General features: G+C 40.1%; 1 long non-coding RNA gene across 1 annotated transcript; it reads left to right on the top strand.

The window, feature by feature from the left end:
- The first annotated feature begins 8,451 nt into the window (after positions 1-8,451).
- LOC116079948 lies at positions 8,452-21,249 on the top strand. The gene is made up of 3 exons (XR_004114242.1): positions 8,452-8,742; positions 20,345-20,445; positions 20,846-21,249. It is a non-coding gene; the product is annotated as an uncharacterized LOC116079948 (long non-coding RNA).
- Positions 21,250-24,558: the final 3,309 nt, after the last annotated feature.

Here is a 24,558-nt window from a genome sequence, read left to right on the forward strand (position 1 = left end):
CTTCTGTTTCACTCTTCTCATGTGGCAGAGATGAGTAGGGAACAGAGGGTGAGGTCATCATATGAATCGAGATTCTTGAAGAGAAAGTCACATCCCCACAGTAAAGTGAATCTAAATTGACCTTAAGTTCTCAGAATTCATGTATTAGTTTGTAAGGGATGCCATGACAAAATATCAGATATTTGGTAGATTAGCAGTGAGGCCTATCTGTCCACTGTTCTGAAGGCTAGATGTTCAAGATCAAGGTGTCAGGAAGTTTAGTCTCCCTCGGGGCTCATCTCTTTGGCTTCCACATGATTGTACACCATTTGTATGCATGTGACCCTGGGGTTTTGGTAGGAAACTGTTCCTGTGACCTTGTTTAAACTTGACTATTTCTCTTGAAGTCTGTCCCCCAAAGTAGTCACATTTTAAGGTTCTGGGGGTTACGGTTCCCACCCATAAATCTAGGATGGGGCATGAAGACAGGTGGGTGGGATGACTATACAACTTCCTAGCATTCAGACCCATGCCATTTGTGTTGCTTATCATTCACAGGGAACCGATGTTGGAAGGCCAACAAGCAAGTGTTTTCATGTACTGAAACTTTACTGTGTTGTGCTTCTCAAAATAAGAAGTTACCACTCACTTTTGACTTATCCCAACTCTAAATAATAGGCCACGAGTAAAACCTCATTATGATTTAATAAGCCAGAGACTTCTTCTCTTAAATACCATGCCACTTAAATCTCATCAGCACTTCCTGCAAATTGACCTCATTTTACCCTTCACACGAAACTCTGGCCTATGAAGTAGACCGCCGAGAATTTTTCATTTTTTATAAATTCTGCAAAGCCTGTGCTGGGAAGCACATGGTCAAAAAAGTGAGTGTAGCCTAAAAGAAATTGGTTGAACACTGAATACACATACACACGGGTACACACAGAGACACAGAAACAGAAACACAGACACAGAGAGGTGGACAGACAGATGCGCGCGCGCACGCGCGCGCGCACACACACACACACACACACACACACACACACACACACACTAAACCTAATATCAAGTCCCAGGTCTTAATCAATTAAAAATCATTTCTATTACCCACATCAGACACTATAACTTTAGGCAGAAATATATATTGACAATTCTAGAAGCTAATAGTTGACATAAATATTTTTTGCAACCCTAAACTAATTTTTTTTTAAAACACCCACTTTTGCAAATTTCTTCTAAGTCTGGCAGAGATGGCTTTCTTATCAGTAATAACTATGTACACTTGTGCTTCAACAATTTTGTTTAATTATAATCTGTTACTTCTCACTGGTGTTTACTTGTGTCTCATCCTTCTTGATACTGTGTATTTTCTACCAAATATTTGATTACTGAGCATGCTTTAATACAGTGTCAAAACACTGAGTTATAACACCTGTCTATTGAACTCTGTTTCCTAGAAAGTGAATGGTGACAATAAGTGACAACTCATTATCTTAGGAGATGCAGAGTTCTCGCCCTTGGATTCAGTTGGTACAGTGTTCACTGTAAACACAAGGATGCTACATTTCTTCCAGCAGCTCCATGGATGCAGTGCTTTTGGATTTGAGGTTGAAAAGTCTTCCACAAGAAATACATAATACTATGATTCAAGCAACACGCTCTAATTTTAACTCAGCATCCAGGATTTGCTATTCATGAAATATATAACCTGATTTTTAAAAATCAATGAATTTGATTATATCTTGGAAGCTCATTTTGTTCTCTCTAGAGTTGTCATAGTAACAAGGAAACCAGGTGCTATGGGAAGCTGTGATTTCAGACTTTTGCTCTAGTTATTTCTTTTATATGGTCCAGAGAGGAAATACTCTGATTGTGATACACACACACACACACACACACACACACACACACAAACTTATATAATAGCATGAGAGAGTGGGAAAGAGAGAGAGGGAGGGGAGGGAGAGGGAGAGAGAGAGAGAGAGAGAGAGAGAGAGAGAGAGAGAGAGAGAGAGAGAGAGAGAGAGAGAGAGAGAGAAGCTCTGGCTAACCTGAAACCTGCTACATAGAGCAGACTGACCTGAAATTTACAGTGATCCTCTTGCCCCTACCTCCCAGGTGCTAAATTAGAGAATGTGCCAACACTCTTGGCTCAAAATTTTATTATCTTGCAGTGGTCAGGGAAGACTGAAATTCTCTAGGCTGCCGACCCAGCATGTTGGGATCAGGGTTACTTTGTCATATTTACATTCCTGTTTGGTGGCTCTGACTTATTTTTATAGACATGATACTCTGGTTGCTTACTGAGCCTTGGAACATATAGAACTAACAATATAAGATCCAAGCCACTGGATTTATTAAATGGTTATGCTAGACGTTTCTATTTGTTGTACAATTCTCTACAAGACTTAGCTTTAGCTGAAAAATCCAATCTCTGTGATGATCTGAAACTGCTTGTTGTCAGCGCACATTGACATAAGACAACCAAGTCTGATTGTCAGTGTCTTGTCTGTCCAGCAGATGATTGATGGCTTTCTCACACTGCATGCAAATCCTCATGATTCCTTTTCCTGACCCTTTACCAAGTTGCTCCTCATTGTCTGCCTTCTTTCTCCTGCCTTTCTCCCTCCTTCTTCTTCCCCATCTCCCCATACTTCTTCCTTCCTACTTCCCCCTCCTTCTTTACTTCAGTCACTTTATCTTGAAAATGTAATTCGATCCCTCTCAGTTACCTGCTACTCTGTCTTTCCAAGATCCCATGCTGTGTCTACTCTCCTGAGTAGCTCTCTTCTATCCCTGCTTCATCCCACCCTCTCCCCCCAACCTCTCTCCATTTTATCTCAAGTAATATGACCCTGTCCCTAGGTCTTTATTGTCTAGGGGCTACATGCTTCTTAATGGCAGATCTCTGCTCAAAGTGAAAAAACAGTTTCTTTGAAGTCTGATGAAAACCTAAAAATATACAGCAGTGTTATGCGGGCATGCAGAGGCTGAGAATAGCAACCAGTGAACCCCATGAGAATGGGCAGAAATCATGATGATTCTAGTCCCTGTTTATATGGTAAGCACCCTGAGCCAATAATACCTCGATATCTAGTTGCAAGGGGAGCTCTGATGAACACCAGGTCATATTCACTTATGCTACAAAAGGAGGGAGCATTTAATCAGGTTTTGACAAAGGCATATCAGAAGGAAAAGAGCTAGGCCTGATGAAGGCACCTTGTCAGTTCTTATACTGATTGAGAAATCCACTTTATTTGGAATTGTCCTTATTTAGTTCAAAATTAAAATGCATTGATTCCGTGGGAGTTTATTTCCCAGTCAAGGCTAATCTGAAGTTGAAAGTATTATAATTTAGAGGTATAGACAAAAAAAAAAAAAAAAAAAAAAAAAAAAGGACTTCAAGGATGTCATGCGTGTCTCTACAATCAAGCCAGAGGTCAGTGGTAGGATTTGTCTTTGTTTCTTGATTGAGAAGTGGACTACTATTGCAGCCCTGTGCATTTTTTAAAATTAGATTTTCAGGCCAGGTGTGGTGGCACATGGCTTTAATCCCAGTACTTGGGAGGCAGAAGCAGGAATATTTCCATGAATTGTATCTCTAGGGACTACATGGCAAGATCTAGGACAGAAAGGAGCACATCTACTCATCTTCAGTGTTCTCCTGTTGATGGCATCCCTTTCTTCTTGCAAATGAGCCAGTCCTTCTGATTCCATGTCACATGACTTTTATTCTGTTTTTTTCCTCTTCTTCCCTCATTAGTAATCTCTTCCTCCTTTCTGGTCCACTGTACTTTCATGACCTACATGTGTACACACACACACACACACACACATACACACACTAACTTACATATATAATAGAGGCATATTCATGAGAGAGAGAGAACTGTCTATTCTTTTATTATACTAGTTATTGATAAGATGATTTGATTGATCTGATTTTTAGGAGTAGGGTTTTTATTCTGTAATTATTCTACATATAAATTTTCTGACTTATGTATAGCCCACCTTGTAGTCTGTCTCTTCACTCTGCAGAATTTTTTTTTTTTAAGAATTCAGTTTATGAATTTCTGGGATTGTTTCCTGTGATACTTGAGAACTTCTAGGAAAGTTTTTATATTTTGGAGTATTTTACCTGTATTTTCCTCTAGCAGTTTCAAAGTTTCAGGTATTGCAGTAGTAGTGATTTTGTGCAGAGTGAGAGATGTGGATCTAGTTTAGTTCTGCTTATAGAAAGATGAATATTCAGGCATCATTTGTTGACAAAGTCTTTTTCTCCAGTGTGAGTTTTGACACATTTTAAAAAACGAGGCGGCTGAAGTTGTGTGGGTTTATTCTGTGTTTCGGTTTTCTTTTGTTTTGTTTTGTGTTCCTTTCCATTGGTCTTGATGTCCATTTTCATGCCAATACTATAGTGCTTTTACTTTTTTTTTTTTTTAAATTATGGATTCGTAGTATGACTAGAGATCGGCATCACGATTCTTCCAGCATTGCTCTTTCTATTTAGGATTGCTTTGTCTATCCAACATCGTCTATACCTTCTTATAGATTTAGAATTCTTTAGTTCTATGAACTATGTTATTGGAAAGTGTTCTTTGACTCTGAAGTTTCTTTCTTGACTTTTAGTTTGGATGACCTTTCTAAAGGTGAGAAGGGGTTACTGAAATCACTCACTGTTAGTATATCTGAGTTTATACCAACTCTTATGCTCAAAGGTTTTGTCTGAAATCAGGAAGAATCATACATATTTACAGCTATATCTTAGCGAATTGTTCCCACTACTGATAGGAAATGTTCTCCCTTATCTCTCTGCCAGCTGTTTTCAGCTTCCATTTATTTGCTGGTTTGACTGTTATCCTCCAACTCTTGGTCTATGAGTATCTTTTAGTAAACTGAGTTTCTTAAAAATGACAAATGGTTGGCTCTTGTTTCTAATCTGGTCATCCAGCCTATGTCTCTTCTTCGGTAAGTTGAAAGTACTAATGTTTAAACATACTACTTTATTGCTAGTCTCATTAGCCTCTGTACCAGGGCTCCACGGTCTATCTTTTGGAAGAGGTTTCCTCTTCCTCTATCCTTCCAGAGAGACCTGGAGCTGGAGCTGTGCTCAGCTTGGCTTCTGTCTGTCCTTTCCTTGGCATTTTTTTCAGACCTCATGTTACTGCCTTTGTGAATTTCCAAAGCCTTTTCTCTTTCTCTCTTTGGAATAGAATCTGTTCTTACACTGAATTTTCACCTTTACTGGATCATACAAAGGAAGCTTTTACTCTACCGTTTCACTGAATCACTCAAGAAAGCTTGCATTTTTAATGAATGCTAGCTGGACGGTCATAATATCACAGTAGATTAAGATACCAGTTAGGTGATGCACAGAATAAACTCACTCATTAAAAACTATATGAGATGTTCAAGATGACCGAACAGACTTGAAAGGATACTGAACTCAACCCACACTGGCACAGTGGATCAGACCTTCAGACAAAAACTGAAATTGTGAGCTTTTCCTATGGGCATTAAGGTTGTAGCTAAAGTTATAATAGCTATTTAAGGCAACTTCCAAAATAAAAGAACTTAATTCCGGCCAACCTTGGGCTGGAAAGGCACCAGAGGCAGAGGCTTTTAATTCTGACCTCTCAGCTCATGTGAAATGTGTGAAGACTTTCTAGAAGGATCAACAGAAATGTGGTAATCAATATGAAGCTAAGAATAGAGATGAGAGAACACAGGCATTATTAGAATTAGCATCCTCTTTATATCTATGAGCTTCTTATTGTGGGCCAGGAAGGTAAACTCTCTTTCTCCTCTTTCATTTAAGCTCTTCTATAAAAGAAACCTGCAGACTATGAAATTCTGGATAGATACAAGTTATAGCAAACTGTGTAGCCTCATCGACTCCAGACAGGGAGTAGCTATTTCACGATTAGCATGTTTGAAACTGAACTCACCTGTTTGATGTAGAATCTTTTCATTTCTTTTGTGGTTTCCTTGTCATTTGCTTTGGCAAAAACACTAGGGTCAGCTTACAAAAACAAATCACCACACCCTCATCTTCTACTCCTTCCTCCTCCACCACCACTTCCTCCTCCTCCACCCCCTCCTCCTGCACCTATACCATCCCCTCCTCCTCCTCCACCACCTCCTCCTGCACCTATACCATCCCCTCCTCTTCCTCCACCACTGCCTCCTCCTCCTCCACCACCACCTATACCATCCCCTCCTCTTCCTCCACCACCACCTCATCCTCCACCACCACCACCTATACCACCCCCTCCTCTTCCTCCACCACCACCTCATCCTCCACCACCACCACCTATACCACCCCCTCCTTTTCCTCCTCTACCACCTCCATGATGGTGCCATGCCTAGAAGTTAGAATTTCATAGCCTTTCTTCCTATCTTCAATCTTGTGCATTCTTTTGTTCTCTGTTTTGAAATGTTCCCTGAGCCACAGGGCTGGGAGTGGGGGTGGAGGAGGGTAGGATGGTACAAACATTTTTTTTTTTTTTTTAGGATTGAACATCCATCCACCACTTATTCTTTTTCAGCACCTTGAATACACAAAGTCTCTGTATTCACAGCTATTCATTGCAAAAAGGAGCTTCCTTGATTAAGGATGGGAGCAATGCTTGTCAATGGGTGTAAACAGAAATATTTACAAGGTAGCCTAACACTATGTAAAGTTAGCTACCCAACATCAATGATTTCCCTCCCTAGGGCTTAGGACTTTCCCAACCATGGGATATTGACTGTGTTTGCATAACACACACATACATAACACACACACACAGACAGAAAGACAGGCATGCATGCACACACATGAACACACAGAATTCATTTTTCTTGTTCTATGCTTAAATTATCTTTTTACTGCCCATTCAAATTTTTACTGATAATGATGTGCTAGTGTCCTAATTTCAGTTTTTCCTATGCCCCTAAGATAGTCTATAGTTAAAGATATGCATGATAATTATACTTAGATATAAATTGTGATTATCACCTTTAAAATTTTTCTGTTTTGTTATCCTTGATCACAATTTTTCCTACTTAAATTTGTTTAAATATTTTTATGTATTCTTTGACACTTTCAGACTTGTGTATAATGTGTCTTGATCATGTTTACCCTGAATACCCTGGAATCCCTTCTTCTTCCCAACTTACTTCTCTCCTATTTTCTGCTTTGTTGTTGTTTCGTTTTATTTTTATGTTGCCCACTGAGTTTAATAAGGCTTGCTTACATAACGGCTGTGAGTGGGGGGCTATTTACTGGAACACGGGCACCTTATCAACTCTGGCTGCTCCGTAACTATTAACTTCCAATGGGCTCTCGGGGAGGATGAGGCACCATGCTGGTCTATCCATGATGAATATTGACTGGCTCAATCTTGCAAAGGTCATTCTTAGGTCAGGACATCTGCTGTGAGTTGATATGTGCAGTTAGAGGTCATGTTCAGAAGACAGGTTTTCATACACCATAATTTTTCCCTTGAATTTTATTGTTTCTGATATTATAGTTTCTTCTTTTATGTACATTTTTTTTGCCCCATACCTGTGTATATATAAACACTAATTAAACTTGGTGGATTTCTTCCTTATTTGTAGACAGGATTTGTAGCCCAGGCTAGCCTCAAACTTGAAATGCTCCCATTTTAAGCTTCTGAGTATTGGCATTGTAGGTGTGTGTCACTGTATCTGGCTGGAATATGTCTCGTATACAGCAAAGAATCTGATTTTGTTCCATGTGAGAGACATTAAAGTCATATTTCTTTCACTAATATAGCAACACTCACTTTTGAAAAATGAAGTTTTAATTAAATTAATGGGGTTATTTTATTTTTACTTTCTTTAAAAATGCTATTATTTTATATGCATGTTTGCGTGTATGCTTGTGTACCATGTGCATGTGCCTGCAAAGGCAAGAAGAAGGCATTGGATTCCCTGGGACTGGAGTTAGAGATGGCTATGAGCTGCCATGTGGGTGCTAGGAATCAAACGCAAGTCTTGAGACAGATGAGCCAGTGCTCCTAACTACTGAGCCATATCTCCAGGCTTTCTCCTTTTTAAAAAGGGTCATTTTCTAATACAGATGTAGAGGCTCACAGCCATTCATTGAACTGAGTACAGGGTCCCCAATGAAGGAGTAAGAGAAAGGACCAAAGGAGCTGAAGGGTTTGTTCTTGTTGTTTTTGTCTGTTTGTTTGTTTTTTGGAGGGGAAACTGGGAAAGGAGAAATCATTTGACATGTAAATAAAGAAAATATCTAATAAAAAAGGGTCATTTTAGATTTATAGAAAAGTTACTGCAGAGTTTCCATGCAGTCTGCAAGCATAACCTTTTATTATCATATTACACAAACACCACACGCTTGCATAATTAGTTAACTCTACAAACACTGTATTAACAAGGATCCACATCCATTCGGATGTATTTAGCTTTGGCAGAATGTGTCTTTCCTGTCGCATCCCAGCATCCCAGCGGCCACATGCATTTCATGTCTCCTGGCTTTGTGATGGCATTTCAGACATCACAATCCTGTCAGTTATAAGGACCACTTGTCAGGCATATTGGCAGATTTCTTTCAGCTAAAACTCCAGTGATGTTTCTGTCACAGTTAGGCTGGGGGTTGTGGATTTGGAGTGAAACACCTAACCAAACTGCCTTCCTCTCATTGCCATTTCAAAGTTTCTGCCTTCATTAAGACATGGCTGCTCACATGACTGAGTTCTGCTTGGTAAGCTGCTGTCCTGTGAATTCGCTTTTCAGGTAACTTTTCATTGGAAGGAGGTCTTATACATGCAGCTTTTACTGAAGGATCGAGGAGCTGAGCATCTGTCATTTAGGGCAGGGTAATCGTATAAATTATTTGAAATTCTTCCGCATAGAAAGATATTTCCCTGTTTACTTATGTGTGCAATCATTTATTTATATTGCTGAGAATCCATGGCTGTTTATCTGATTATTTATTTCAGCTCATCACTCAGAGTTATTTCCTTTTCCTTGCTCATTTTAGGGTCCTTTTGGCTTTAGGGAAACATCCAGTTAGCTCCCCTTTCTCTTGGTGTGTTGCTATGTCTTTCATATATTAAATAAGCTTTAGATTAATCTAGATCCCCAGCCCCAATCCTCAACCCAGCTGTTTTTCCACAGAGACACATTCCTTGTAGTGGACAATGTATATAGAAACAAATATCAGGGCATTGGAATTGCTGTTGAGAGTTGGTGGTAGACCCTGCCAGCTTGCAGAGTAACACTATATGTGCATGCATCATAACTTCTGAGTACATCCACATTTATAAGCACATCTGTGTTAAACTGTCTAATAAGTAGAAGGGAGTACATTCGGTATCTCCTATGACTGTCAGTTACCAAGTGGATTATTTTACCCATGCCCTCTGCTTATTCCTAAACTCCCATGCCAGCAGAAAGACGATCTCCCATGCATCCACTGCCTTAGCTGTTTGATTTCAGTGTGCATGGATAGTGACTTGAGAATTATTAGACTCGCACCCCTGGGAGATAACTTGGCTTCTAGAGCACAAGCCGGGCACAGTTCTTTCTGAGTTTCTGTTACAGACTGGATCTTTTTGCCACATTGCCTGTGGCTGATCCTTTATACTTCCTTCCTATGCTTCTTTAAGTGAAGCTGTTTTAAGCACTTGTAAAATGATTATAGAGTGTTTAGTCGTACCTTTCATTCCGTCCTGAGATTTCTGGCCCTCTGAGTTGCATTTTAGTAGCAGAGTATATTAAGGTTCATTATTTTGTGTTGCAAATCTCTGTGCCTTTCGATTGTTGTACACTGTCATGTATCTGCCACTGGTCTCATGAAGAGTAGTCTCAGCACACTGAAAAAAAATCCAACTCTTTTCCTCACCCTCTAGAAACTACTGCTTGGTTTGCTGTGTCCATTCTTTCTCTACTTCTACTACTTAGTTTGCAGCAATATGCAGTATTATAAACATCTAGGAAGCAGATATTTCAGACTGGCTTCTTCTATTTACCTACATTCCAGATACCTAAGTGGTTTAGCACAACTCATTCTGTTGTATGTACACTCATGCACATGCATGCGAGTGTGTTTCAACGATGTGTGCATAGAAGGCAGAGGTCAATACCGGATGTCTTTATCAACTGTTTTTCCACATTAGTTTTTGTGACAGGGTCTCTCACTAAATCTGAAGCTCATTGGTTCGGCTCTACTATTTGGCCAGTAAGGCCCAAGGATCTTCCTGTATCAACCTTAACAGCTTTGGGGTTACCCTACGTGCTCCAATGTATGTACATGGGTACTGGGGATTTGCTGATGGGAATGCTTTATATTCAAACCACAACAGCTTCTTTTTGAGTCAAGCATGATGAAAGAGTGCTAAATGCTATGTCAGTGTCAGTTAGCTAACTAATAAAACAATATACATTTATAATGTATTTTATGTTTTCTCCTTCTGTCTAATATCCCATTAATTTTTTTCTGGTTTCAGTTTTCTTTTTCTCTGTCAGATCTTTATCACTTCTTTTAGAGGATGCCCACAAGTGGTAAACACTTTTTCCATTTTCTCAAAATGCCTCATTCTCAGTCTTTAATGACTATCTATGCACATAGAGTTATAAACCGATAAACAGTTTCCTTAGGGCATTTGAAAAATGTTATTCTAATTTCTCTTGATATTTAAAAATGTTTGATTTAAATTTACTTTTTTTCTCAGGTGACCTAATTTTTCTGCCTGGATATATTTAATTTTCTTTCTCTTTTGAGTTTAGATTCTGTGATTTTTGCAGTGTGATTGTTTGCATGAATTTGCTGTTATTTATATTTCTTGGAAATTAGAGTTTCTCAAATCAGACAATTTCTTATATTAGTTCTGGGGAAAAAAACCACAAAAACCTTAACTATTGCTTTTCTTCCATGAATGCAATTAAATGTCCTCAGATTTTTATTTTAATCTCCATGCTTTTAATTTCTCATTAAAGATTTTTCATCTTCATATTAAATTCTTTTGGACATCCTTCAGTTTTATTGACTGATATTCTTCAGATACCAGTAAGATCACACAGTTTGTCTGTTTAGTACATCCAAATGGCATTCTAGCACATCTAAAGTCAAAGCTATTTTATGATGGCCTGTTTTTTGGCCCACCTTGCCCATCATAACAAAACACTGCTGAAGACTGGTGCCTCAAAAAAGTTATTCCTCACAGCTTGGAATGCTGGATGTCCAAACTGAGATCTGGTATGGTCCTTTTACATGAATGACGTGTATATGTGTGTGTGGGGGGGGGAGGGTGCATGCTCACAATGGTGTGGGTGTGCCCACCTGTGTGCATGAATGGCATATGTGTGCTGGTGCATGCTCAGGGGTGTGTGGGTGTGTCTGCTGGCAGAACTCCCTCTCTGATTTTCCTACGTTTTAGCCTTGAGATAGGGTCCTGAATGTCTGGTTATCAAGAACTTCAGATTTTTCAGTCTCCATCCTCCTTTCCCCATTCCATGGCTACAGGTACCTCAGCCATGCCAGTCTTTTTATCTGGGTGTTGGGGGTTTGAACTCAGGTCCAAATGTTTGCACAATGCTAGTGGCATTCTTGTAAAGGCTTTGTTTCTGGCTCCAAGGTAGCTTTGAGGTCTGTGTTTTCACATGACCCTTCCTCCAAGAATGCTCCAGTGTGCCAGTGATTGGGAAATGGAAAGGAAGAGAAAAGAAAAGTGAGAGAAAAAGAAAGATGGAGAGAGGGAAGGAGAAAGAAAGGAAGGCAGGTAAGGAGTGAGAAAGCGAGTTTCTTAGACATACAAACTCATGACCTCAGTGCATTCTAATAGCCAATCTCCAAATATCACCACATTGAGAACTGGGTTCTCAGTGTACTGATTTCGAGCTCAGGGGTGGGGGGGTGCAGATATTCAGTTGCTAACGTGCTTTAACAGATGGGTACTTCACCTTTGTGTGAAAGCAGGTGGGGGTTAAACGGTGAGCTGAGGTAGAAAATTCAGTGGAGGGATTTGTCTGTCTGGGAGATGGTTTGAGAAAATGTAAAGACAACAAAACAATTACCTTGGTTAGACAGCAGAAAAATCTTGTAGATTAGTGGGAACACTGAAAAAATTGCCCCAGTCTTTTTTCCATTACTGAAATTATTTAACTTCATTACAAAAGAATTACATGTAGAAAAATGCTATTATCTATCTTGCCCCTTTCCCCTAAGTCTTCATTTATTTTTGGCTTGCTCATCATATATATTAATTAAGTGTTTTCAGACTTCCATAGGGAGCATAAGAAGAAATGGAAGAAGTATGAAGAGTCTAAGCCCATGAAACGTTCAGTTAGGCACTCCTGCAGGCTTTGGTCCTCTGTGGGCTTGAAGACCCGTAAGAGATGATTTCCTCTGACTTACTGAGTTCATTGATTTGTCTTATTTCTATCCCTGGTTTTGATCTAGGACCAGGAGAGAGGGTAAGAGAATAAAGAGAATAAAGTTTGGTTCACACTCATGGTCTTGAAGTAGCAAGGCACTGTTTGAAACTGAGCCTTCAGGGGCTCAGGAGGGGAGAAGAGTGGTCTCTCTCCCTCAAGTGTGTCCTAGCTGCTGCCTAGCCAGTGCATAGCTTCTCTTCCAGCTTTCTCACAAAGGGTTACAGTCAACCTGTCAGGGGGATCTCAAAGATTCTAGTTGGAAAATGATGATGTGTTCTGATTTTGTCATGATTAAGATACTGGGTTTAAAGCAAACCTAAATTCAACCACTCCTACTCCAGCCACACCCCAGACTTCTTGGAGCAATTCTTTTTTCTGTCCTAATCCTCAGAGTTTCTTTAACAAATACTGAATGATTTTTTTTCCTTCTGAGTTATGCAGATTAGAGAATGTGGTTGGATGTCTGGCATGAGACAAACTATTTTCTCTGAATGGACAAATGAAACATAGATTCATGTGGAGAGCTTCTGATATGATTTACTGTTCTGGGAACTTTCCATTGTTGTAACAAAATGCTTGCGATTCATGCTAAGAAGGGGAAAGGCTTATTTGGCTCCATTCTATAGGTATCAGTCTGTGCCTGGGTGAACTCACTGGTTTCTTGGCCATACAAAGGTAACATGGTGTCATGGGGGGAAAGGTGTAATAGAAACATGTGGGTAAAGAGTAGAGGGAGGAAGATGAGGGGTTAATTAAACAAATTAAAATATTGTGATCAAAGACTATATTTGTATTTGTATATGTAGGTGCATCCTGATACACATGTATCCCAAATCTCATGGTCATATATCACATTGTATTGTTCCCAAATTCATGTTGAATTTCTAACTCTCTCTGTGACTATATTTAGACAGGCTCTATACAGAGGTATTAAAGTAAGGTTATATGGTAAGACCTTAACCACTAGTGCTGTTAATACTTCTGGGAAGAGGAGAGACAGCAGCAGCTACAGACCAGCAAGAGAAAAAAGCCAATCCAGGTGGTGGCATGATTTTGAAAGTTAGGCCCCCAGATAATCAGAAAGTAAACTGCTGTTGAAGTAATCTGGTCTGTGGTATTTTGTTATAGCAGCACTAGCAGGCTGATACATACCATCCCTAAACCTCAGAGGTGGCCACCTGTGTTAGGCATTTGCAACAAGGGTTGATGGGGAGAGCATGGATCTTCAATGAAAGATTTCAGCAATATGGGGAAATCATTGAACTTGCCAATCTCTGGAGACACAAGGCCCCAAGCAGACTTTTAACTGAACTCTTAAAGGTATATAAAGCTATGCTCATAGATTTTGAGTGTGTGTGTGTATGTGTGTGTGTGTGTGTGTGTGTGTGTGTGTGTGTGTGTAAGAGAGAGAGAGAGAGAGAGAGAGAGAGAGAGAGAGAGAGAGAGAGAGAGAGAGAGAGAGTTTGTATGGTGCTGTTAACATTTTAGTATTTTAGTGAGTGGTTTTAATAATAAACATGTCTACAGGCTAGAAAGTTGCTGTTAATTTTTAAACAACCTAATTCTCAGGTCCCACATACTGACATTCTCTGACTCCTTCTTCTCTTCCTCCTCCTCCAGGCCCTATTCAATAATATTCTTGTTGACAGATGACATTGGCTCCAGTCAAGGAACCTGGTACTCTGAGGACCACTTGAAGCTTTTCCTTCTAAAATCTGGCACCCATGTTTGTCCTTTCTTGTTTGCCTGGCCAGAGCTGCACATTTACAAGCTGTTGCCTGTGCAGGCCTCTGGATTTGTGGCTGTTGTCAAATAAAGTCTGGAGGCAAAGATTAGGATCCAGTGAGGTTTCATATATCCCCATATCAAAAGATACCAGGAATCAATGACAGACATTCTTAAGAGGACCTTCATCCATCTTCTCTGTGGCCTTGGGCAAGGGAATGGTTTGAATTATGAAGATAAGTGTGTGTGTGTGTGTGTGTGTGTGTGTGTGTGTGTGTGTGTGTGTGTTGTGGTGCTGTTAACATTTCAGTGAGTGGTGGTTTTAATACTAAACAGTCTTAAAGACTAAAAGGTTGCTGTTAATTTAAAAACAACCTAACTCTCAGGCCCTGTATATTCTGAGATTCCTTGACTCCTCCTTCAGTCCCTATTTAATAGAATTCTTGTCGTAGCTGACACTGGCTCCAGTCAAGGAACCTAGTTCTTCTAGGAGCACTTGAAGCTGTGTGTGTGTGTGTGTGTGTGTGTGTGTGTGTGTGTGCGCATGTGTGTGTGTATGTGTGTTTGTAGGTCAGAGATTAGTGTCTCCCTTCCATCACTCCCTATCTTATTTTTTGAGATATTACCTCACACTGAACCTGAAGCTCACTGTCATCTAAAGTGGTAGACCAGTGAGCTCCACACATCTTCTGAGCTTTTCTCCCTAGCACAGTGGTTGTAGATGCTACTGCACCAGGCCTCTGCACTCAACCCCTCACCCTTGTGTATACAGTGAGCCCCATTCCTATCCCAAACTGCCAGGGAATCCCTGACAGATATCCTTAGGAGGGCCTTCATCTCTCTTCTCTGTGGCCTCAGCGAAGAAAGACTCTGTTAATTCACACTAAGGATTTTTGTTGTTGACTAAATGTTTGTAACTTCCTCACCCTAATTCATAGGTTAAGACTTTAATCCCTCAATGAGATGGAATTGGGATGTGAGGTCTTTGGGACCCTCAGGGATGGGATCAAGAACAAACATGACAACTTGCTTGCTTTGGACTTGTGCCAGGTGAGTATACATAAAATGCTAGGCATTTGCAAATCGGGGAACAGGCCGTCACTGGGCATTGCATCTGTTGGCATCTGATGCCAGACTTCTTAGTCTGTGGGCTTGTGAGAGAGACACAGTTTCAAAGCCATACAAAGCTATGCAGTAGATTATTCTGTGACAGTCCTTCAGTGGGGTAAGCTACAATTTAAACAAGAAAAGATCTTGGGGTGGGAATAGGGCTGTCTGCGTACACAAGGGTGAGGACCTGCATTCAGATGCCAGCCAGGTGCAGTGACATCTGTAACTACAGTGCTAAGCAGTGAAGATAGGGAGATGTCTGGAGCTCACTCTCACTGCCCTGCTAGTGAGCTTCAGGTGCAGGGTGGGATCATTTCTCAAAAGATAAGATGGGAGTGAAGGGGAGGACACATACACACTCACACACATGTGCATATGTAGTATCATACAATGTGAAAATATTTACACACACACACACATATATATATATATATATACATATGTATATATATCATGAGTGCTAGGGAGTGAAGAATCTAGGTAGGTGTGAGTTGAGGTGATATATATATATGTGTGTGTGTTACATATATAAATATGTCATATATGATATATATGATATATATATATGAGGTATATATGAAACAAAGAAATAAGAAGAAAAAGAAAGGTTTTAAATATGACATCCTCTTGAGGTCCAAAACTACCTCTCATCTTTAACAGTGAGTCATGGTCCTGTTAGCCTTTCAGGATGTACTTTCTTTCTAAGTGCTGGTTCCAATCTTCTCTTTATCCTTTCCCTTTCTTCCTACTTCTTAATATAGTTGGAATTGAACATCAAGAGTCTGGCAGACACAGAAGAGGCCTCATGTCCTGATAACCGTATAGGTCAATCTAGTGATCTGACCACATCACTGTTGTGTCGCTGACTATTTTCAACACAGGCTATAGTGTCCTGAGAGGTTATGAAAATGCTGAGCATGGAAAGGAATGCTGGGAGTGAATGGGGCAGGAGGTAGGGTGCATTCTAAAACTGGCTGAGGTAGGTCTGCCTCAGAAGGTGACAATTGAGCTACAACTTGAAAGATGTAGGGAGCTGGCTGAGTGCATGTCTTCAAGGGGAACATTTTAGGCAGTGGACATGTTCCCGGGCATGCTCATGGGCATGTGCCAAGTACAGTAATGAGGGTCCTCTGAATGGACTGAGTGTGGTGGACAGTAAGGGGGGAGATCTCCAGGACTGGAGACATGGAAGAGACAGTGAGCTAGGTCATATATCCCTGCACGAAGATCACAGTAGCTACTTCATCGTGAATGCTTGTGCAAGAACATGTGTGTGTATGTGTGTGTGAGTGTGCATGATATTTCTGTGTATAATTGTATGTGTATTTCTTTGTGTGAGTGTGGGCACACTGATGCCATAGAGCGAGTGGAGGTCAGAGGACAACCTCAGGTGTTGGTCTAAGCCTGTGATATCTGAGACAGGTTCTCCTTGTTCACTGTTGCCAATGCCAGCCTGGCTTGCTTCCTGTCTTGCTGCTGGAGCACTGGGATGACAGACATGTGCTACCAGGCCTGATTTATGTGGGTTCTAAGGATTCAAATCAGGTCCTCACCTTCACATCAACTGCTTTCCCTCCATAAGCCATCTGTTGAGCTTTCCACATTAGTTTTGGAGAAAGCATTTCCCCCCTCTACTTGAAGTTCACTGACTCAGCAAGACTAGCTGGACATCAGGGGTCTTCTTGCCTTTGCCTCTCCCTGTGTGTATATTTTACGGGGGTGCTGGAGATCTGAACTCAGGTCCTTATGCTTTCTGACTTTGTGGACTGAGCCATTTCCCTAGCTCTACATTAGCTTTGTATAGATGGCAATCACACACACAAACAGATTAGTCCTTTTTGCCAAGCCTCCTACAAATTCCTGCTCTCAGTGTGTGGTTTATGGATTAGCTTGTTGGAATCATCCCAGCACAGTTACGCATGCAGAATCTGCCCACCCTGAATGTACAGAGAGATTCTGATTTTTTCACCTTTCCCAAGAGACTAGTATACAGATTAGTCTTTAAGGAACTGGGCTTTGAGGTTTGTTAGTGATAGCCACATGCAGACCTTAAAAATATGAAATTGTGCCAGCTTTGGAGAATATGCCTAAGGCCTGGATGCATTACTGTTTGTGGGGATCACTTGTATATCTGAGGCAAACGACATATACTTAAGGGCATCCTATCAGGGAGATCTACATACAGCATGGAGAATATTCTCAGGTCCCTTTGGTACCCAGGTATGGTCTATTGCTTGGATCTTACCAATGAAATGAGAGTGGAGGTGATGTGTGATACTTTCAAAGCAGAGGAGAGAATAGAGTTTTCTGAATCTTCCCCATCCATCAGAAAACTCTGAGGCCATCACGGGATGAAGGAGACTGAGATGAAAGCTGGATGATTCACACTGAGCTATTGTGTGTAAAGTTGTGTGCAGAGGACTCGGGGTTGATCTGTTAGGCTGGCTGGCATTATCCTAAGTCACAGATTCTTAGACTTGAAGATGTGGGAGCATTAAGAAGAGAGAGCTTGGGAGGGCACCTGTTGCTTTCTTCTAATTTTGGAACTTTACACTCTGTAAGTCTGCCCAGCTGTGAAATGAAAATTAAGCTATTTGTGCTGGGGATGAATCTCACTAGTACAGTGTCTACCCAGCATGCAGGGGACTATAGGTTCCATCTCCAGCACGGAACAAAGAAACCACTTTGTTCATGATAGTGTATTGGCTTTTGTCCTATGCTGTCACAGTCAGCACAAAAATGGACACAGGCAGGAGCACTACCGTTTGTTAAGCTTGATTTTGGAGGGATGACTGTACTGGCATTGACAGTTCTGTTTTTCTAATGGCTCCACTCTTCATTCTGCTGCTCCTGTTCACTGAAAGAAAAAGCATTTAATTTTTGTCCTCAAAAGGCTTTTAAACCAAAGTGGCCCCCTTTTCATCAGCTTCAACACCTCTGTTTCCAGGAAACAGCTTCTGGAGAATCATCCAGGGCTTCCCTGGGGGCCTGAGGGACACATCCAGAGCTCTCTCCCCTGACTGAGGCTTGCCATCTTACTTTGATGCTGCAGTGTGGGCTTAAGGGGTGGGTCATCTGTGCATTCTCCACTACTGTGGAGATGAATCTATTTCTTCACTCGGGAAAGCTTCCCTGGGTTTTGGAAGGAGCTAGCTCACCTCTTTCCAAATTAGACATAGTCTTTTTAAGCCTCATATAAATTAAGTCTTGGAATTCTTCAGAGAAATTTGTGATTTTATAGCTCCCCAGACCCAAAGTGCTATTATTAAATTATCTTCCTGGATCACTGCACTGACAGTTCTGTTTCTTAAAATAGAGATCAGCTATATTCCTGGACACTGGCATAAAAAAGCTGACTTTGAGATCACAGCTTCCAAATGCTTGATTTTTAGCGACTCTTTTTCTACTTCCGAAGCTCTCTTGACCAGGCGTAAAAGATACAGCACGGGCTCCTTCTTTAAGTGTCCGATGTGATGTGCTCAGCATCTGTTCATGGTTGAGTACCAGTTCATCCCCTGCTCTGTTGCTGGCTGCCTGCTGTCCCTGGTTCTTACTTGAGGGACCTCTTTTCTTTCCTTTTCCAGTCCTGTATCTTCTAATTCCAGTGATGCCAAGGCAAATTGAAATCAGCTTACTTGACAGAAGACCTCACACATATCCTTAGCTAGGTCCTCTTTAGAGAATGCTAAGAAAAAGGACTCTGGCTTTCTCCCTGGTTCTTCCTGTCTCTCATGTACCCATTTAACAATTACCTTATTTTGGATGTCAGTGATTCATCCCTGAATAAGGAAGGGGGAATAAAGGGCTTTACCCTCCAGTGGAGAACAGAGCCACAATGAGGTAGGCAGAGAGACATTCTAATGGACACGAGCGTTGAGGAGACATTTAAGAAGAAAACACTGATAGAGAGCATTATAGTTTAGATATTACATTCCTTGGCTACTTACCCAAGTCCATGTGTTAAAGGCTTTTCCTCAGTGTGGTGCCATTAGAGGTGCTGAAAGCCTGAAGAGGCAGAGCACAGATGGCAGTCTGTAGGACCTTGAAGGTAATAGTGGGACCCTGTTTCTTCTTCCTGTTTTTTACTACTTACTTGTGAGCCAGACAGGCCTGCTCCACTAGGCATTTCCTGGGCTGACATAGACCTATATCAATTCAACCAACCAATTATTGGCTGAAAATATTTAAAAATTGCTAACAAAATAAACCTTTTCTCCTTACGAGCTGATTGGCTCAGGTACTTTGTTACAGTAATGAAAAGCTGACTAATACAGAGACATACACATATTTCCAGTTGATAGAGAAATGCCAGGTAAGTCTTAGTGGAAGAGGTGATGTCTAAGCTGAGTGAGCCATGTGTCAGTCTGAGGGCAGTGTCTTTTAAACAGAAGGAAGGGTCATTGTGAAGGTGTCAGAGCAGAACCATTTTGACATGGTTGGTAAATCTCCAGGAAAAACTGTAGCTGAAGTTCAGTAAGGGGAGGAGATATCTGTGATAACATCATCCCTAATAGAAGCCCCGTGACACTGACTTATATATTCCAAAACGCCTTTAAACCATCCTTTCTGTGGGGATGCTGGTAGCAGGGAGGGAAGGGCCACTACCCATTAACTCAGGTGCTTCAGTTCCTGGTGGGTGCTTGCTCTTTGTTTCAAGGTGTTGAGAGAAACAATTTCTTTAAATGATGGCATGACTATTCTGTGTGCTTCTTCCTCCTCTTTCCTTCTTGCCCTTGAAGGGGGAGGTTGACCCCAGGGAAGCAGTTTGAGCAGAGCTGGACTTGACAGCCTCCTGAGAGTTCCTTCCCTTGGGCTGAGGCAGTTTCTGACTTAGGGAAGAGACAATGGTGGTTTCCTCAAAAGAGATCTCTAATTCTCAACCGTGACTCTTGGCAGTTCTAACAGATACCTCCACTGAAAATAGATTAGTGTTTGATTTCTGAAATTACTCTAGAGTTAATTTGAAAACAAAATATAAAGATTTTTTGTTGGTTTTTGTTGCTGTTGTTGTTTTTTTCTATAACGGGATAGATTGAAAAGGGCATGGGATTTAGAAAAAAAATTGATGTATGCTTTTGGCAAGTATTGGAGCTTCCTCAGAAGACATAATCATGTTATTGTACAGTATGTCTTAGGAGTTGAAGACCATCAATCCTGTTTCCTAGCTATGTCGCCTGGATAGCCCAATGGATCCTCTCAGCAACCATGAGCTTTGTCTCTAAAATGGTAAGATGTTGACTTCTTCACTGGCAGCATAATTTCTAAGTCACATAAACTATGAGTTATTGTTGGCATTGCTAGTGCTTATCTGCTTTTGGGTTACATTTGCTTTCTTCGGTTTTTCTGGTTAACTTTGCAATTAAAACTAATGAGAGTAATTAATCCACATGGGTGAAGAAAGCCAAAGCGCTGTAATGCATAAAATCACACTGAGACTGAAAAACCTTTGTCCTCACCCTGTACACTTGATTCCAACTGGAAAGACAACAGCTTTCAACATTGTATGTTGGTCTTTGTTTATTTGTTGGCTGGCTGGTTGGTTGGTTATTTCTGTATATCCAGTTATCACACATTTTTCACTTTAGATATTTTATGTCCCTTTACTGGCTGGCTTCTGTTTTCACAGGTCTTCTCTTCCCCTGTGAGCACTTAAACAAAGTAAACGTATCCCAACACAGCATCATTTGTATTGCTGTGTACGGACAGTCCGCTCAACAACATGGTGAAGCATGGTAGGCCTTCCTCTTTTTTTCCACTGTTCCTCTTGTGTCCTGAGCCTCTCATTGTTTTGGGTTTAGTTTCCCATGGAATACAATGCCGTCACATTTCCAACAACTTCCCAATACGACTGTGAAGACTCATGGGGTCACAGTTTTATAAAAGAGCACAGAAATCTGAAACTCTGTTGGGTATCTTTTTTCATTAGGGATGCAGTCTAGAATTCTGTCCCTCCTTGATTTTTAACATTGGGTTTGCTATAGTGTGCTCACACACACATTGCATGGCTATTTGCTCTGATCTGTCTTCCTCTACCACCACCTTCCCCATCCCTCCCTGCCTACCTCCTGGTCCTCTTCCTCCTCCCCAATAGTCCTTTCTTTCGCCTTCATGTCACATGTATTCTACCACCTTCTCTTGTTTAATTTCTTCCCCTTCAATGTCTTTTTTCTCATAGTCTTATTTCTACTTTAATGTCATATATATATACACATATATACACATATATAAATATATGTATATATATAATGTATGCACATATATACATAAATGTAAATAATCATATTTATTTGTGTGATGTAAATTTAATGTATATTCTGCCTCTAAGAAAATATGTCATAATTGTCTATATGAATCTGGATTATTTTACATAACAAATTGCTCTCCAGTTCCATTCATTGAATCCTTTGTGCATATGCCTAGGTGTGCACAGATAGATCACATGGTGATTCTGGTTTCAACTCTGGCTTGGAAGTTCTCCCGACCAGCTCCAAGGGCCTTCAGTATTTCTCTGTTTCCTGGACCAGTGTCTTTCTTTTGGTTTTGATTAGGTATATCTTAGAACTTCCTAAGAAAGAATGTTTTGGACTGCTGATCATCTGAAATGATCCTATTCTGCCATCACAAATGATTCATCTCACTGCACAGTAAAGTCTTGATTACAACCATGCCTGTATGTGAGTCCAGTGTTTTCAGTAGGGTGAGGCCTCGTCATCCTGTGCCGTGTGGTCCTTTGTTTTTTGTTTTATCCCACTCTCACTAACCAAGGATTCTGATGTGTCTTTCCCATCATTTCCTGAATCACTTTACTCTTCTGAAGCACTCAGTCTTCTCTCTGTGTGTGTGATTATCTTTCCTCTGCTCTGAAATTGAGTGTAGTTTCGTCTGGGTATGAGTTTTACTTGGCTTCTTGTCAGCTTATTGTCTCATGCCATCATTGTGAGACTTTGCCATCTAGAAATCCATACTTTTCAGCTTTTTTCTTGTTCATTTTTGGACATTTTTGTCACATTTGTTTTCTCAGAACTATGATAAAGTACTGGCAGTATACTTGTTTTGTTTTCATTTTCTTGAGTTTCTTGACTTTTTTCTTTATTTTCCTTTTAGAGGAAATCCTTAGCATTATTTTTCAATATACCCATTAAATTTGAGTATTTTTTTCATATTTTATCTTTTTGTTGAAAATAGACTCTTCTCTCATATAATACATCCCAACTACAGTTTCTGCTCCTTCCACTCTTCCCAGCTGCCATCTCCATTCGCCTTCCCTCTCCCCTAGATCTACTCCCCATCTATTTCCCTCCAAAGAAAAAAAAGGCAGTTCTTCAAGAGACAACCACCAAACAGGACAAAGCAAGATACAATAAGACAAGGCTAAAGCCCTTATATTGAGGCTGGGAAATGCAATCCAGTAGGAGGTCAATAGTTCCTTGTGTTTGCTGCTTTAGTCTCTGTGAGCTTATAAGCACTCTGCTTAGTTGATTTAGTGGGCCATGTTCTCCTGGTGTCCTCCATGCCTTCTAACTCCTTATGATCTTAGCCTGTTGTAAATGTATATTTTATTTTCCTGTAGTAATTGTCTCAGGGGTTTACCTAAGCCTTGTCCTGGAAGCTGCTAGCCTGCATAAAATCGAATCTAGGATTAAAATGTTTTCAGTCTCTGAGACTTGCTGCTGAATAACTTCAACCTTTCTAGCTCTTTCTGATCTCTAACCCAGCTATTCTGGCTCAAACTCCTTTCCAAGCTGACTGATTCAAACTCACTTTTCTCTGGGCCTCTGCCTGAATTGCTCTGTTTGGTCTCAAACTAACTCTGGAAATCCACTCTAATCTTCTAGTTCATTCTCATTCTTTGGCTGATTCTGTCTTCACCCATGTCTAGCTTGTTCTCTTTCTGCAATCTGCCTCTGTAAAACTCTCCCAGGAAGACTGTCTCATTTCTCTATTTCTCTCTGCACTGCCCCTTAAGTAGCGTCCCTTTCCTCCTTCTTCTTGAAAGATTTAGGTATATCCTATTCTGTCAAATCTTTCTCTGATTGGTCACTTTTTCTGTCACTCAGTTAGGTATCACTTTCAAACATGGGGGCTTCTTTCTGCAAGCTAATTTTCCCTTCATTGTTTGGGATTAAAGGTGTGTACTTAGGACATGTCTGTATTCCAGCCAGGTTGGGGCGGGGGGTAAAGGTATGTGCCAAGAGCTGAGCCACACCATAACTAGAAACAGGCTTTTTCAGTAAATAACACAACCTTAGGGATCACACTGTGATTAAATATCCCACAACAGCCTATATTCAAGTTTTAAAGTCATTTTTTCTAGGTATATGTTTCATTTGAGTATTGTAAAATACTTAAAAACTTTTTTTCTGACTGTTCTCTCTGGTCTATGTAATTTACAATCATATTTTTTTTTCAATTTTATTCTTGGTTTCTATCTTTTCTCAAATAGATTTTTATTTTGATTCTTTTTTTTTTAAGAGTAAGGCACTCTAAATTTTAAAAAGATTGTAAATTCTTAGTGTTTTTCATGATGAGAGAAACAAGAAGTTGTACTAGATTATATTTGAGAGGGCAAATTAGTCCAAAATAACTAGGAGAAATTAGGCTACAATAGTTTAAAATACACATGTCCTATACCACAATTCTTTCAGATTTCAGCAAAAATACAACCAGGAAGCTTACATGTATGCATGGATACAATATCCATAAAACACTGATACCATCATGCATATAAATGAAAAAAAAACAGCAGTATAATTTATAAAAATTTGCTCTTATGATAGGCCATTCTACAACAGTAAGAACAATTTGGAACAACATAGATTAAATTCATAAATATACTGTTGACTAAGGAAGACTTGAGACAAAATTATACATAATAATTGTCTATTGAAATTAGAGCAGCAACATTACATTTTAGTACTAACTTACAAGAATATTATACAACAAAATAAAATATACTCTGAGTAGTTTTTAAAAATCTTTCCAGCATAATTTTAAGACAAAAATATTCATATACATATATATGTATATATGAGATATGTATGCATTTAGATAAGGTCTAAATTGACCCAATAAGATTGCTATCTTGGAAAATCCATGAGGCACATTTTCTGTGTTGTGCTTGATTTATTGGCTTGTGCCATGGTTACAGAAATGTCTCCTGTATGGTTTTCAGTAACTAAACTTTATTTTGTTTTAGCGACTATTTTGGTGTGTGTCATATTGTAATAAAAACCCTTAGGAATATAGGATGGCTCAGCAAGTAAGAGTGTGTGCCAAATAACCCCATTAAAAAATGGGGTACAGAGCTAAACAAAGAATTCTCAATTGAGGAACTCCGAA

Source organism: Mastomys coucha, unplaced genomic scaffold (genome assembly GCF_008632895.1).
Source record: "Mastomys coucha isolate ucsf_1 unplaced genomic scaffold, UCSF_Mcou_1 pScaffold6, whole genome shotgun sequence".
Classification (NCBI taxonomy): Eukaryota; Metazoa; Chordata; class Mammalia; order Rodentia; family Muridae; genus Mastomys; species Mastomys coucha.